This window comes from Cupressus sempervirens, chromosome 2, assembly GCF_028749045.1.
Source record: "Cupressus sempervirens isolate cs-2001-9-10 chromosome 2, ASM2874904v1, whole genome shotgun sequence".
In the NCBI taxonomy this organism is placed as follows: Eukaryota; Viridiplantae; Streptophyta; class Pinopsida; order Cupressales; family Cupressaceae; genus Cupressus; species Cupressus sempervirens.
The window spans coordinates 7056322-7068812 of NC_143119.1; positions in this window are offsets into that span (position 1 = coordinate 7056322).

Sequence of the window (12491 nt, forward strand, 5' to 3'; positions counted from 1 at the left end):
AAGCCCCACAACAAAGATGGAAGTAGTAAAAAGAAAAGATCATGGAAACCAAGAGTTGATAATATCAATGATTCTATATTGACAAAAGGAAATCTTAGGAAGTTGAAGCAATTCTATGATAGGTAACCCATCTATGATAAAATAGGTATATGATAAAATTTAGGAAATCACTTCTTACATGTCATGAAGAGCTGCCCAAAGATATGCATGATAGATTTAATGAGGAGAGATTGAAATTAAAGGAAGAAGAGGAAGCATTGAGAAAAAAGGTTATTTATATGTTACAATGTATAAACAATGCATGGTTGGAAAGAACAATGGATTTAATAAATCTACTAGTTAGAGAAAAGATGAGATTAATAAGGATTATAGGGGGACTAAAAGATGAAGAATTAAATGATACAAAAGCAGTTATTAGTTAGATCCTTAGTGACACTATAAAAAGATCCTACATTAAAGAGGATAGAAAAGAAATCGTAGCATCAGAAGAAACATGGACAAACATTCCTATTGCTATAACAAAGGAAGAGAGCACAGTGATAGGGGGAGAAGAAAAATCTTTAGACCCTACCACTTCAACATCAACAAAGGAAGATAGTGTGACTTGATAGATTATAATTGGAATAGATACAATAGATATTGATAGTACTCACATTACTATAGAAGTATCACACGATCCTTAAATAAGGATCATGGCCCCATTTTTGATAATTTGGTTAACTACACAAGCTCTCAAGATGAAAAAATGATGAAAATGGGAAGAAAGCTAAATAAGTTGAAAGAAGGAAGGAAAAGAAAAGAAGAATAAAGAAGATCTAGCTACTTTAGTAGATGAACCTAAGAGAGTGGACACAAAGTTACAAATTGACTCAAAGATAATTACACAAGAGACTTCTAATTTCTCACCACAGTTAAGGCACACATAGATAGAGAAGGAATCAACCATCAGTCAACAAATAAAGGAACTGGTACTACAAAAGGACATCATTGATTGACCCCTAAAAAAAACATAAACATAAGTGCAAATAGTTATTAGTCAACAAGTATATGAGACATAACAACAAAGAGAAAGCATTGATGATGGATTGGCAATTCATCCTCTATAAGATGTTACTCTGGATGTTGAAAAGGAGCACTTAGCAACCCTAGTCAATGACACAAGAAAGGAGGTACTTTTTGGAAAAATGCTTAGTGATCCCCTTAGGATTCATGACAAGGGCTTAACCACCTCTTGTGTATAATAAGTTGAGTGGTTGTATCATTCACTAATAGATTAGTCTTTTGGCACAACAACAACCACCACTCTAATAAATGGTATCAACTCTTGGTCACAGGTCAAATAGACACATGTTTGTCATATTTTTAATAACTCTTGATCTGCTTGACCAATTGTGAAAAAAATCATATTATTGTTCTACACTTGAATAGAAAAGGAAGATTGTATTTATGATTATTTTGATCCAAGTTATGCCCAATGCATGAATAGGTACCAGATTTTCAAGATGCATTGACTTCAAAAAATAATAAAAAGAGTATTGAACAAAAAATTATGAAATAATAAAAAAATTCTAGATCTCACTCTTACCTACCCTTGTACAAATTATTTTTTCAAAATGCTAAATCTAACTATATCTATTGTTGAGCGCGCCTAAATAAATATATTATATTTTTAAAAAAACTAGGAACAAGTTTTCATGAGGTGAGGGTTTGACCCTCTTAATCTTATCTATTTTTTTTTAAAATTCGTTGTTTAGAAATTAGAGTAATAAAAATCTTATTATTTACACATTTTCTAATTTTGAGTGCAAGACCCTTGAAATTATTTTTGAAGTTTAGGTTTTCTCAAAATTTTCCACTTGTACCCCCCTTTCTAATGCTGAGGGGGAGAATTTTGGAAAAAATTTGAGTGCTCCCCTTAGGAATCATGACAAGTCTTAACCACCTCCTATCTACTATAAGTTGAGTGGTTATATTTGGCACTAACAGAACAATCTTTTGGTGCAACAATGACCGTCACTCTAACAAGTAGATCTTCTAAATCACCACTAGAAACCTTTATTGCAAACATGATGAAATCTACAGAATTAGGATCAACAAAGAATCCTAAAATAGAAACACTCAATCAATTATCTATTTTGGCTACAAGAAGAATTATTAAAAAGAGTAAAGGGATTAAGGGAACTTAAGAAATTCTTTAGAAAATGATAGGAAAAATGATGAATGTTTAGATCAATGAAAGTGATCCTCAAAAGAAGGTGGAAAAAGTCTTAGATAGGGTATTTTTTAGTGGCTAATATTTGCTAATTGGTTAATTTTAGAAAATTTTGGCTAATAATTTTGTTCTTAAAAATATTTAAAATCACCACACTTTTATTAAATTCAGTTATAAAAAAAATTTAAATAGTTAAAGATTTGCCAATTAATAATAGAAATTATTTTTATTTTTCAAAATAATGTACAATTTACCAATATTTTTATATCTCTTTTTCGAGGGGGTTGCTTAAATTTTACCTTGGTCTTAGAGGAATTTGACAATCATTGCAAGACTTTGGTTAAAGTAGCTATAGTTAAGGCCCAAGTTGAGCATGATGAGAACATGTTTAGAAAAGTATGTCAAAATGTTAATTATGACTTAGTTAACTTGGATACATGTATCAAGGAATTGCAAAGATGTGAACATGAAGGTAAGGAACTTTAAAAGAAATGTGTGCTAACACATGAATATATGAATACATTCACCTCTCAGATCAAGGGAAAAGAAGATGAGTTGAAGAGTGTAATTAATGAAATCAAAAGCGTAGATGCTCAAGTGATTCACTCGGAGAAAAAGATCAATAAAATTCATGATGAGAGGAGAATACTAGAGAGCAACAGAGAAAAAAGTTTGTAGAGGTTGTCTTTGCTTAGAGAGCATCTATCTTTAAAAATTGACCCAATATAGAAATAGTTGGATGATTGCTTGAAGGCAAAAACATCATATGAACAATTTAGCTATCCAAGAAACATAATTCACATCCTATGGACTGTTTGCACTTATTACAATCTCAAATTCAATTGTAGGGGCATGGAATGAAGGACTACTCAGGTTGAAGAGAAGTTTTTTAAATTTCATCTCATTGTTAAATAATTCTTCAATACAGAGAAAATAAAGTAGACTCAAAATTTTGACTTGTATATAGTTTTTGACTCACTTTGTTATTGATGTCAAAGGGGGAGTGTTTGTATGGAAGATTGCATATTTTATATGTAATATGAACAGGGTTAGTATAGAGAAAGTGGGAGTAATAGTGAAATTAGAATATATAAGAATGTAAAGATGGTATAAATAGAAAATGATCCACATTTTGAAATTTTGTAATGGCCATGTGAAGCACTTCACAAATTTTGAACTCTTGAATTTTTGGGGACTTAGACAAATTTCCTATATGTTTTCATCAATGCCAAAGGGGGATATTGTTGACAATTTGGCTAGGTAGATAGTTTACAATTTTCATTTATGGAAACATATATTCTATATTAAGTGAGAAGATTATGAAGTTTTGTTTTGAAGAAGTTATCTCTAAAAATTGTCTATGTATCACAAAGTCTGTCTATCAGCACATACATCATTTTGGTTGGCATAGTTCACACATAGAATTGGCACATGCGTAGTTACCTATTAAGAATACAGAGTGTCAAGATACCATACCCAAGTGTGCAAGTCATTATGAGTAGTACAAATAGATTTATTGATGATTTAGCGATTACAACTATGCACAAGCATAAGAAGACATAGATAAGGAAATTAATATTTTAAGTTAAGCAATTTTTTTATTTACCTAAATAATTACATAACCAATTATAGATGAAATCCTAGATGTTAACCTTAAGTGATCAAAGGTCATTTTTTCATTTTGGGACACATGTGTGTAGAACAAGATTTTAGTGTGCAAAGAACATTAACAATAAGAGAAACATTAATAAACTAAAACTAAATTCACATATAAGCTTAGACAAAGAAAGCAAACAAGAACTGCAAACCTCAAAAGAGAAAACACTCCATGCTTCCTTGATTCTTGTAGATGTGTCCTTTGATGTGGATGTATGCTCAGGATGCTCGAAGTTGCTTCAATGGATGTTGGGTAATGGAAAATTGGTAGCTTTGTGAACTCTCAATTTGGCATTATAAGGGTATGGATATGGATTTTGGCTCTCAAAAGGGCATGATAACTTTACTCAAATGGTTGTGATTTGAATGGCTTGGGATGGGATTCAATTTATAGGCCAAGGGGTAAAGGGATGGAGGGCTTAGATGCAAGGATGGGGAGATGGTTAAGGAGAGCTAAGATGCACTCAAAGGGGAGCACATGGATTGTGCTTGTTTAGCACCAATGGGAAGGTGACATTTGTCACAAGGAGGATGAGTGTGAGAGGGTAGGGTAAGGGGTTGGTTAAAGGCATGATGAGTGAGGTTGAGTATGTAAGAGAGATGTAAGAGGAATGAGTGTGGAAGAGGGAAGAGTGTGGAAGATGGATGTAAGAGTCATGAGTGGGCTTGTAAGAGTATTTTATGGTTTGCAAGAGCACTCTTGACTTGGTGGTTGGGATTTTTGAGTGGAGACTTTAGTTTGGTTTAGGAAAGTCTTAAACTTGTTTAGGGAATGTGACAACATTATGAGGTGGATTAGGCTTGGGTTCAGGATTAGATTAGGGATGTTAGAGATGTGCAAGTGGACGGCATTAATGAGGGTGGGTGAGTTAGTGGCTAAGCTTGGTTAGTATGGGTAGATAGGGTGGATTACACTAAATGAAGGATTAGGGATAAGTTAGGGGCTTTTAGATTTTGAGGATTTTATTTATCAAATAGATTTATTTAATAAATGGGGATTTTTGGAATTAGATAGGAGAAAAGGATTTAATTGATAAATGATAGATTATTTGATTTATCAATTAGGACTATAGATGATTAATTAAATTAATCAACTAGGGGATGGCAAAGGATTAATTAAATAAGAATTTAATTAATGATGCCTTTAGAGATAACTAAATAGGATTACCAAAGTGGTGTAATCAAATTTAGGTGTCTATAGTGTGAAGATTCAAAGGCCAACAAAGCATAATAACATGGTATAAAGGAAATATTTGAACAAGTGAAGTTAAGTGCTAGTATTATGATAATGATGTTGTCTTTTTGTGATGCAAACTTGATGTTGAGGATAGTAAGAGGTATATATGTGAGGATTGTACAATGAGCCATAAAAGTCAATTAGATATTGAAAATATTAGCATTGGAAAGAGGTTTTTGTATTTATACCTTTTTGTAAATAATATTTTTGTATATTCCATGTTTGGGCAATAGGCTCGTCTTCCATATCTATTCTAATTGTAATAACAACTCCTAGCATGGTTGAGGCTTCTAACAAGGTCTAGTTCTCCAAATCCTAGCATGGTTGATGTTTCTAACAAGAAGCAAGACACTATATGTATGTAATAGACTCCTAACATGGTCAATATCTTTCACAAGATACTTTTGATTAGTGGATCCTTTTGTGGGTACCCTCACCACTAGATTTTTCACTTGGCCAGGGTTTCCCTAGTTAAAAAATAATGGCATTATGAGTTGTATTATATCACAATATTTCTTATTTCTAAGAGTAAATAGGAGAACCTACAATCCTATTGAAGTGCCTCCCCTTTCCTCCTAAACAATGACTAGGAGTTTCCTTTCTCCTTTATTTATCTTCTCTATCTTGCTCAATTCTTATGCTTGGTTCTTCCCCTACTTGTTTAGACTTTTTTACCTCTTCAATCTTGGAGCTAGATGGATCCTTGGTGCTCTACTGAGTCTAACTTTTCCTCATATAGGTTTTATTTTTTGAACTCATATATTTCAAATGTTGAACTATGCTAACCCAAGTTTGGTTGGTCTAACCAATTTAGATGTCTATGACATCCTTAGTGTTTTTGGACCTTCCAATGTATACTTATATGATAAAAACCTTTTGAGACTCTGTCAATTTGGGTGTCATTTAGATTAAAGACTCACACCATCTTCTCATAATATTTTTCACCTATTCTCAAGTTGTCATTTAACATGTTTCTATGATTGCCTAGAAATTTGAATTACTTCTTATTGAACTATCAATTAGGTTGATCTCATTGACTTCTTCTACCATGGTTTATCCCTATTTGAAGATTTTTTTAATGGAGTGTGAGAAATTCCTCTTGTAGACAAATCCTTTCACAATTTTTTTTGTGAGCTCTTAGGGTTTTGCAATATGAGAGCACAAGGGATCTCAATGGTGAAAATTTTTGAATGAATCTTGATCCTCATATTTATGTGTAGGTATTGTAATGCTAGGGTTACAACAATTGAGAAAAGATCTTACTTACCACATGAAAAAAATCATTAATATTTTGGATCCTTTTGCAATGGTTACTTTTTCGACCTATTGATCTTTCATCAATAGGTTATTCTTTCTCTTAGCACCAACATCTCCTTTCCTTATTTTCATGTTTACCGAATTAGACTAGGGGATTGATTTATGAGTATACCTTTCATCACCTAACCCCTTATAAGCTTCAAGAACTTATTCTATTTGTGAGGCCTCAACACTAACCGATGAGTTTGAGACCTCATCTGGCTTTTCTTCAACTACTTCCCTCTTTTCCATCCACTTTGTGATAAAGTCCTTCTTATACTTTTCAATGATCTTGTTCTTATCTTTTTTGACCAGTGATTTATTGCCTTGCCTATTGCTCTTCCTATAATTTCTCACAAGATGACCAATCTTGTGGTAGTTGTAACAGGTCATAGCAGTATCCTTCCATGGTCCATTGTTGTTTCTTTTGTTCATCCTCAACTTACACTAATATTTAGGATGGCCTTTGTTTCCACAAGTCATGCAGACTGGTGTGGGAAACCTATCCCTTCTAGTGGGAATCATTTCCTTGGGAGACCTTCAATTTTCTCTAGCTCTTGTTCTATACTCTTCTTCTCTATTCTCATACTTGTTGCAATAGTAGAAATGTCCATCTATCCTATTTTCATTGAAATGAGATATACACTATTATGTTGTATGGTCGTAAAGATGATAGTTGTTATAGTAGCCCTCATAGGTATACTATTGAACATGTGCAATCTTCTTAAACCAACACACACAGATGTGTACCATTTCTTACCATAAATTTTATAGGTGGGTTAGTACTAACCTTACCTTTTGGAGACATGCTTCTTGATTGATTGTTGTTCAGGTTATTCTCTCTAGTGATCTCTTCCTCGTTAGCCTTTCTATCACCTTGGAAAAAAAGAATGATTGTGATTTTATTTCTTCTTTGAGCCTTCAATTTCTCATCTATCTTCTTGGATCTCTCATTGAATCTCATTAGTTTTTCATTTTGTTCATTTGTACTTCTTAGCTCTTTAGTGAGCTAGACCACTTGTTCTATCAATTCCATGAACTAATCCATATTGGGATGGTTACACTCCTCTATCTTCATCTCATCATTTATCTTTTCTATTGATTCAACATTTACCCATGCTTTGATGATAGAACCTCTCTCAGTTAAATCTCTTGTAACCTCTTGGGTTAGCTCTTCCTTCTCCTTGTTTAGCTAAGCTATGATTCCCTTCAGCTAGTCATTCTTAGTCATCAAGTCAACAATGACTTCTTTTGAATCCTCTAAACTACTATGCTTCTCAACATGTTTGATGACCTCTTGACTTTCACTGAGCTTTTTTATCAGATTATTTCTCTTGGTCAAGGATTTCTTGATTTTTTCCTTTAGGTATTTTATGGTGTCCAAGCCTTCTTCCACTTGTCTTCTCAGTGAAGCTATTAGATCTTCCCTCAAGTTTTTAGACTTTTTAAATAGGGATCCAAGCTCTAATTCCAATTTTTGGTCCCAATCGGTACTGAGAGGAGGGTGAATCAATATCATATTTTAAAATTGTTGTCTTTCTAACTTCTTTAACTACACTAGATGTGACACATTTGATAGCTAGCAAGATAAATGTAGTAAGATAAAAGAAGGAAAGTTCACACACAAAAACATTCATCAAGTTGACACAAGAATTTTATAAGTGAAAACCCTTGATGAGAGGATCAAAACCATGATGGGAATAATATATTTGATAGCCCTTATAATTCATATTAAGGGTTGCCATTTTAGGATCTATAGCTGTTACTTCTATGAACACATCCTATTAGGAATGCCTATAACCTATCCGGGTTACAAAAGCCTATGTAAGCTACTTAAAGGATTTACAAATCTCCATCTGAGAGACACCTTGTTAGAGGATTTTACAATAAAGTTTACTAATGAAACTTTCCTTGTTAGGAGCAAACAAATATATGCATTGGTGAAGAATCATAATATTTTATTTAGACCTAAGATGTAGCACTAGCTTGCAATGTAGATCTTCACAATGTACCCTTTAAGAGATGCTCATCTTCTTATCATCTTGGCGAGTTCCCTAATCCTATATATTTCCTTGGTTGTTTGCAACTACCTCATGTGTTTGTTTTATTCCTATTGATCTTTGTGTTCTTTCTTGTCTTCTTCTCTTGTTTGCAAAAACAATAACTTTGATAATAAAAATATCATTTTTTGTTTGATTAGATTGATTATATATCCATTATGTAGTTTTAGGGCATGATTACCCAAAATCAAAATTATTCCACTCATTTCCAAATCTGAATGTTTCAATTCCATGTCTAGATTGATTGTAGGAAACCCATGACTCCTATGCACATGGCCTAGACTAGTAGCCCTTCTAGTCCTTCTATGAACCAATGATATCCTTTATCCTTTCATGTTTAAACTACTTTTCTCTTACCTTCTACCACATCCATGGTGGCTCACTCTTTCAATGACTTGGATCAACTACCCTTTACACTTAATAGCCTATAATATCATGGGTGTGCTAGAGTGTGCAGTATTCTCCTTGACCAATAAATGTTAAATCATTTCTTTGACCAGTTGTCAAGTAGTTTTTTCTAATTAAAGACTTTGGCCATCAATTATAACACTTCATGCTCCTTTCAACCTTGGTTCCTATTAGTTCGTATTGTAGAAGTTGATGAAAACCAACTTCATAGCTTGCCAAGATCACTTGCATGTAAATAACCTGTCAAAGAAAAACCAAGGAAGGAAGAAGTGGAGCTTGGAAAAACACTAAATGGACTGAGAGAGAAGATATTGCAAAAAAAAGAAAAATGTATTGCTATTAAAAATGAGATATGAGTTATGAAATACAATAATGAGAGATCTTGAATATAAAGGCCTCAAGGAAGCTTGTAGAACAAGCTAGAAAGCGCTAGAAGATAAGGTTGACAACTAAGCATACATCCACAAAAGGTGGAATATCCTCGATCAAGGTGAGGAGATAAGTATGACTTAGATAGGAACTAACTCTCATGTTGTCAACAACTCATCAACTACAACTAATAAATAAATGCATTAGCCTAAGTAAACTTAAGTAAAAGAGTAAATAATAACTATTTACTCTAACACACCCCTTAAGTGCAACTTAGGGGAATGCACTTAAGCTCACAACAGCTAAGATGAAATGCAATATGGGTCCCAACAACAAGAAAATTGATGTGGGATGCAAAAGCAAAGTTGGCTAGAGTGAAAAATAGAACTTTGGACTTCAACTAAAAAAAAGGGCAAAAAAATGATATCAAAACTTGAAAATACCTACACCAATGTCTTTGTCTCAGAATGAGCTTTCTGGTGCTTCTTTCAAATTAGAAAAATACCTCAGTATGCTCAAGTTATGGCCAAAAAATTGCAAGTAGGTCAAAAAAGGACCTAGAGTGTTGGCAAGGGTGTTGATTCATCATTTTACTAGTTTAAAATTGATGGCCTCGTAGTCATTGCAGGAAAAAAAGAGGCGATGCGGCATCCACATGGGAGTGGATGCCACATGGAAAGAAGTTAATGTGGTGGGTGATGTGGTAGGGGCCACGTGGCATATGCAAACATAGAACCCATGCCTTATGTCACCTATGGAGTGGTGCCTACTGTCCAAAAATCTCCATGCGGGTAGGTGAGTTGGCAGGGCTGTAGGTGGGCAGTGGTCAGGTTCTAGAGGTTGGAGGGAGGTGCAGCTAGCTATGTGTTGGTGGGGTCATAGTGGCATGGTAGTGGCCCTGTAGGTGGTGTGGTAGTAGCCTTGCATTTTATATATATTTATTAATTCTTTCATGTAGAATCGTCGGTACAGTTCATATAGTAGGCTTGGGCAAAATTGTTTTTACCTCATAGAGCTCCTGTCACCAAAATGAACAAATTTTATATGGATTCTGACTATAGAAAGCCTTCTAAAATTAATGGTAGCATCCATTTAGGCCAAAAGTGCTCCAAAAAAATGCTCTTTCCCCAGATTGAAGAAAAAATCACAAACAAACTAGGGTTTGTGTCTCTGAATTGTGGCTTCAAAAATCCTTCAACCAAGAAGTAGCAGGGAGACTTTGATACCAAGTAGAAGTTGATGAAAGCCAACTTCACAACTTGCCAAGATCACCTACATGCAAATAACCTATCAAAGGGAAACCAAGGAAGGAAGAGATGGAGATTGGAAAAACACTAAACGGATTGAGAGAGAAGATATTGCAAACAAAGAAAAATGAATTGCTATTGAAAATGAGATACGAGTTATGAAATACAATGAGAGATCCCAAGTATAAAGGCCTCAAGGAAGTTTGTAGAACAAGTTGTAAAGTGCTAGAAGATAAGGTTGACAACTAAGCATACATCCACAATAGGTGGAATATCCTCGATCAAGGTGAGGAGATAAGTATGACTTCGGTAGGGAAAAACTCCCATGTTTTCAAGAACTCATCAACTATAACTAAAAAATAAATGCATTAGCCTAAGTAAACTTAACTAAAAGAGTAAAATAATAATTATTTACTCTAACACATTTTTTTTTTTAGAGTCATCATTTTTATTCTCTATTTTTGGTTCACTCTTGTTTTCAATTATTTATGTAGAACCATCAGTTCTGTCAAGAGTCAAATGTAATTTGAGGTATGTTAATATTTTTTTCAATCATTCACCAACCTCATCCTTTTAATTATTTCTTCCACCAAGCTAATTATTGACCAAGTTCAACCCCTGGGTTTCCTTTATAAAAAATTCGGTTAAGGCAATTGCTAGTGATTTGTTTTTCTTTGATCTATCTTGAACCTTTTGAACCTCTTGTACCATTTGAACTAAGTTCAAAAGGTTCAATTGGTTCATCATTTTAAACCATTTTTATTCTTCATGCAATATATTTGATAAGCCCTATCTTTTCATGCCACGAAGTTTGATTCTTAGAAAATGTGCTACAGTTGGATGCCTTTTTGGGTTTAACATGGAACGTATGTAACACTATCAATCATATATGGTTAATAAATTAAAGTAAGGTAATTATCAAATGTCATGCCGAGAGTTATTTTTAGAGGGTGAAAGAGAAGTTTGGCACATGCAAAGGAAACAAATCATTTACATTACTCAACTCACATTTATTGTCATGCACCACCTTGTCACATCATCCTTTCCCAACAACATGATTAATTAATTATGTCCTTCCCATGATTGATTCCCTAATTTGGCTACAAATTATACAAGAGTGAAATTTCACTTCTTTGAAGACATATCTTTCTTTAGTTGATTAAGTTTTGACAACAGGAGTATGATTGAGGGAACTTTCCTTCGTAGTCGAGATAATATTTTCTATTTAGGTAATTCTTGAACCCTTCAATATTTTTCCTTTTGACCTATTGGTAGAAGAAATTATGTTTTCTACTTTGAATTTCAAGTAGTGGGAGGGAATTTTAAACCATGAAGTCTACTCTCGACATTTTTGGGAATACCCATAGTTTGTATAGCAGATCACCTATTGTATCAAACATAGATCTTTTAGGGTTTGATTTAGGTGGGGTAAAGAAAAGATTGTCTAAAAAACTAACACAACCCTTCTCTACCAAAGTCTTATAAACTAACATTCTTATGGCCTCCAATTCCCCACAAACCTACCCATGTCCAAAGTTTATTTAGGAATGTGTTTAAAGATATGATATACGCAGTGGAAATATTTTGAAGAAAGATATAAGCATGCTGCTGGAAATCTCTAGGAGACCGTGTCTAAGTTGTTCCATTTTGAAGAGAAAGAATTTGCAAAATTTGACTCTTGCTTTATCATGGGCTAGATTTTTAGAAAAGGTAGATGTTTATAGAAATTCCATTGCGAAGAGCTAGACTATAACCCCTTATAAAGGTGGCTCTAGGTTACCCAAGATTCTCAAGAAAGGTTAGATGACTCCTCAGGTCCATGATGTCATGGTCCTATTGCATCAAATTTGTGGTTCCCAAGATGTGTCTTCCTTTGGGGAATGGATGCATGTATTTTTATATTCATATTGTTTTGAAAGGATCTCAATTTGTACACTAGGCCAAACTGATTGCCAGTTCTCCAAAGAGTCAGCTTAGAGGAGCTTTAAGTATGAAGACATATTTTT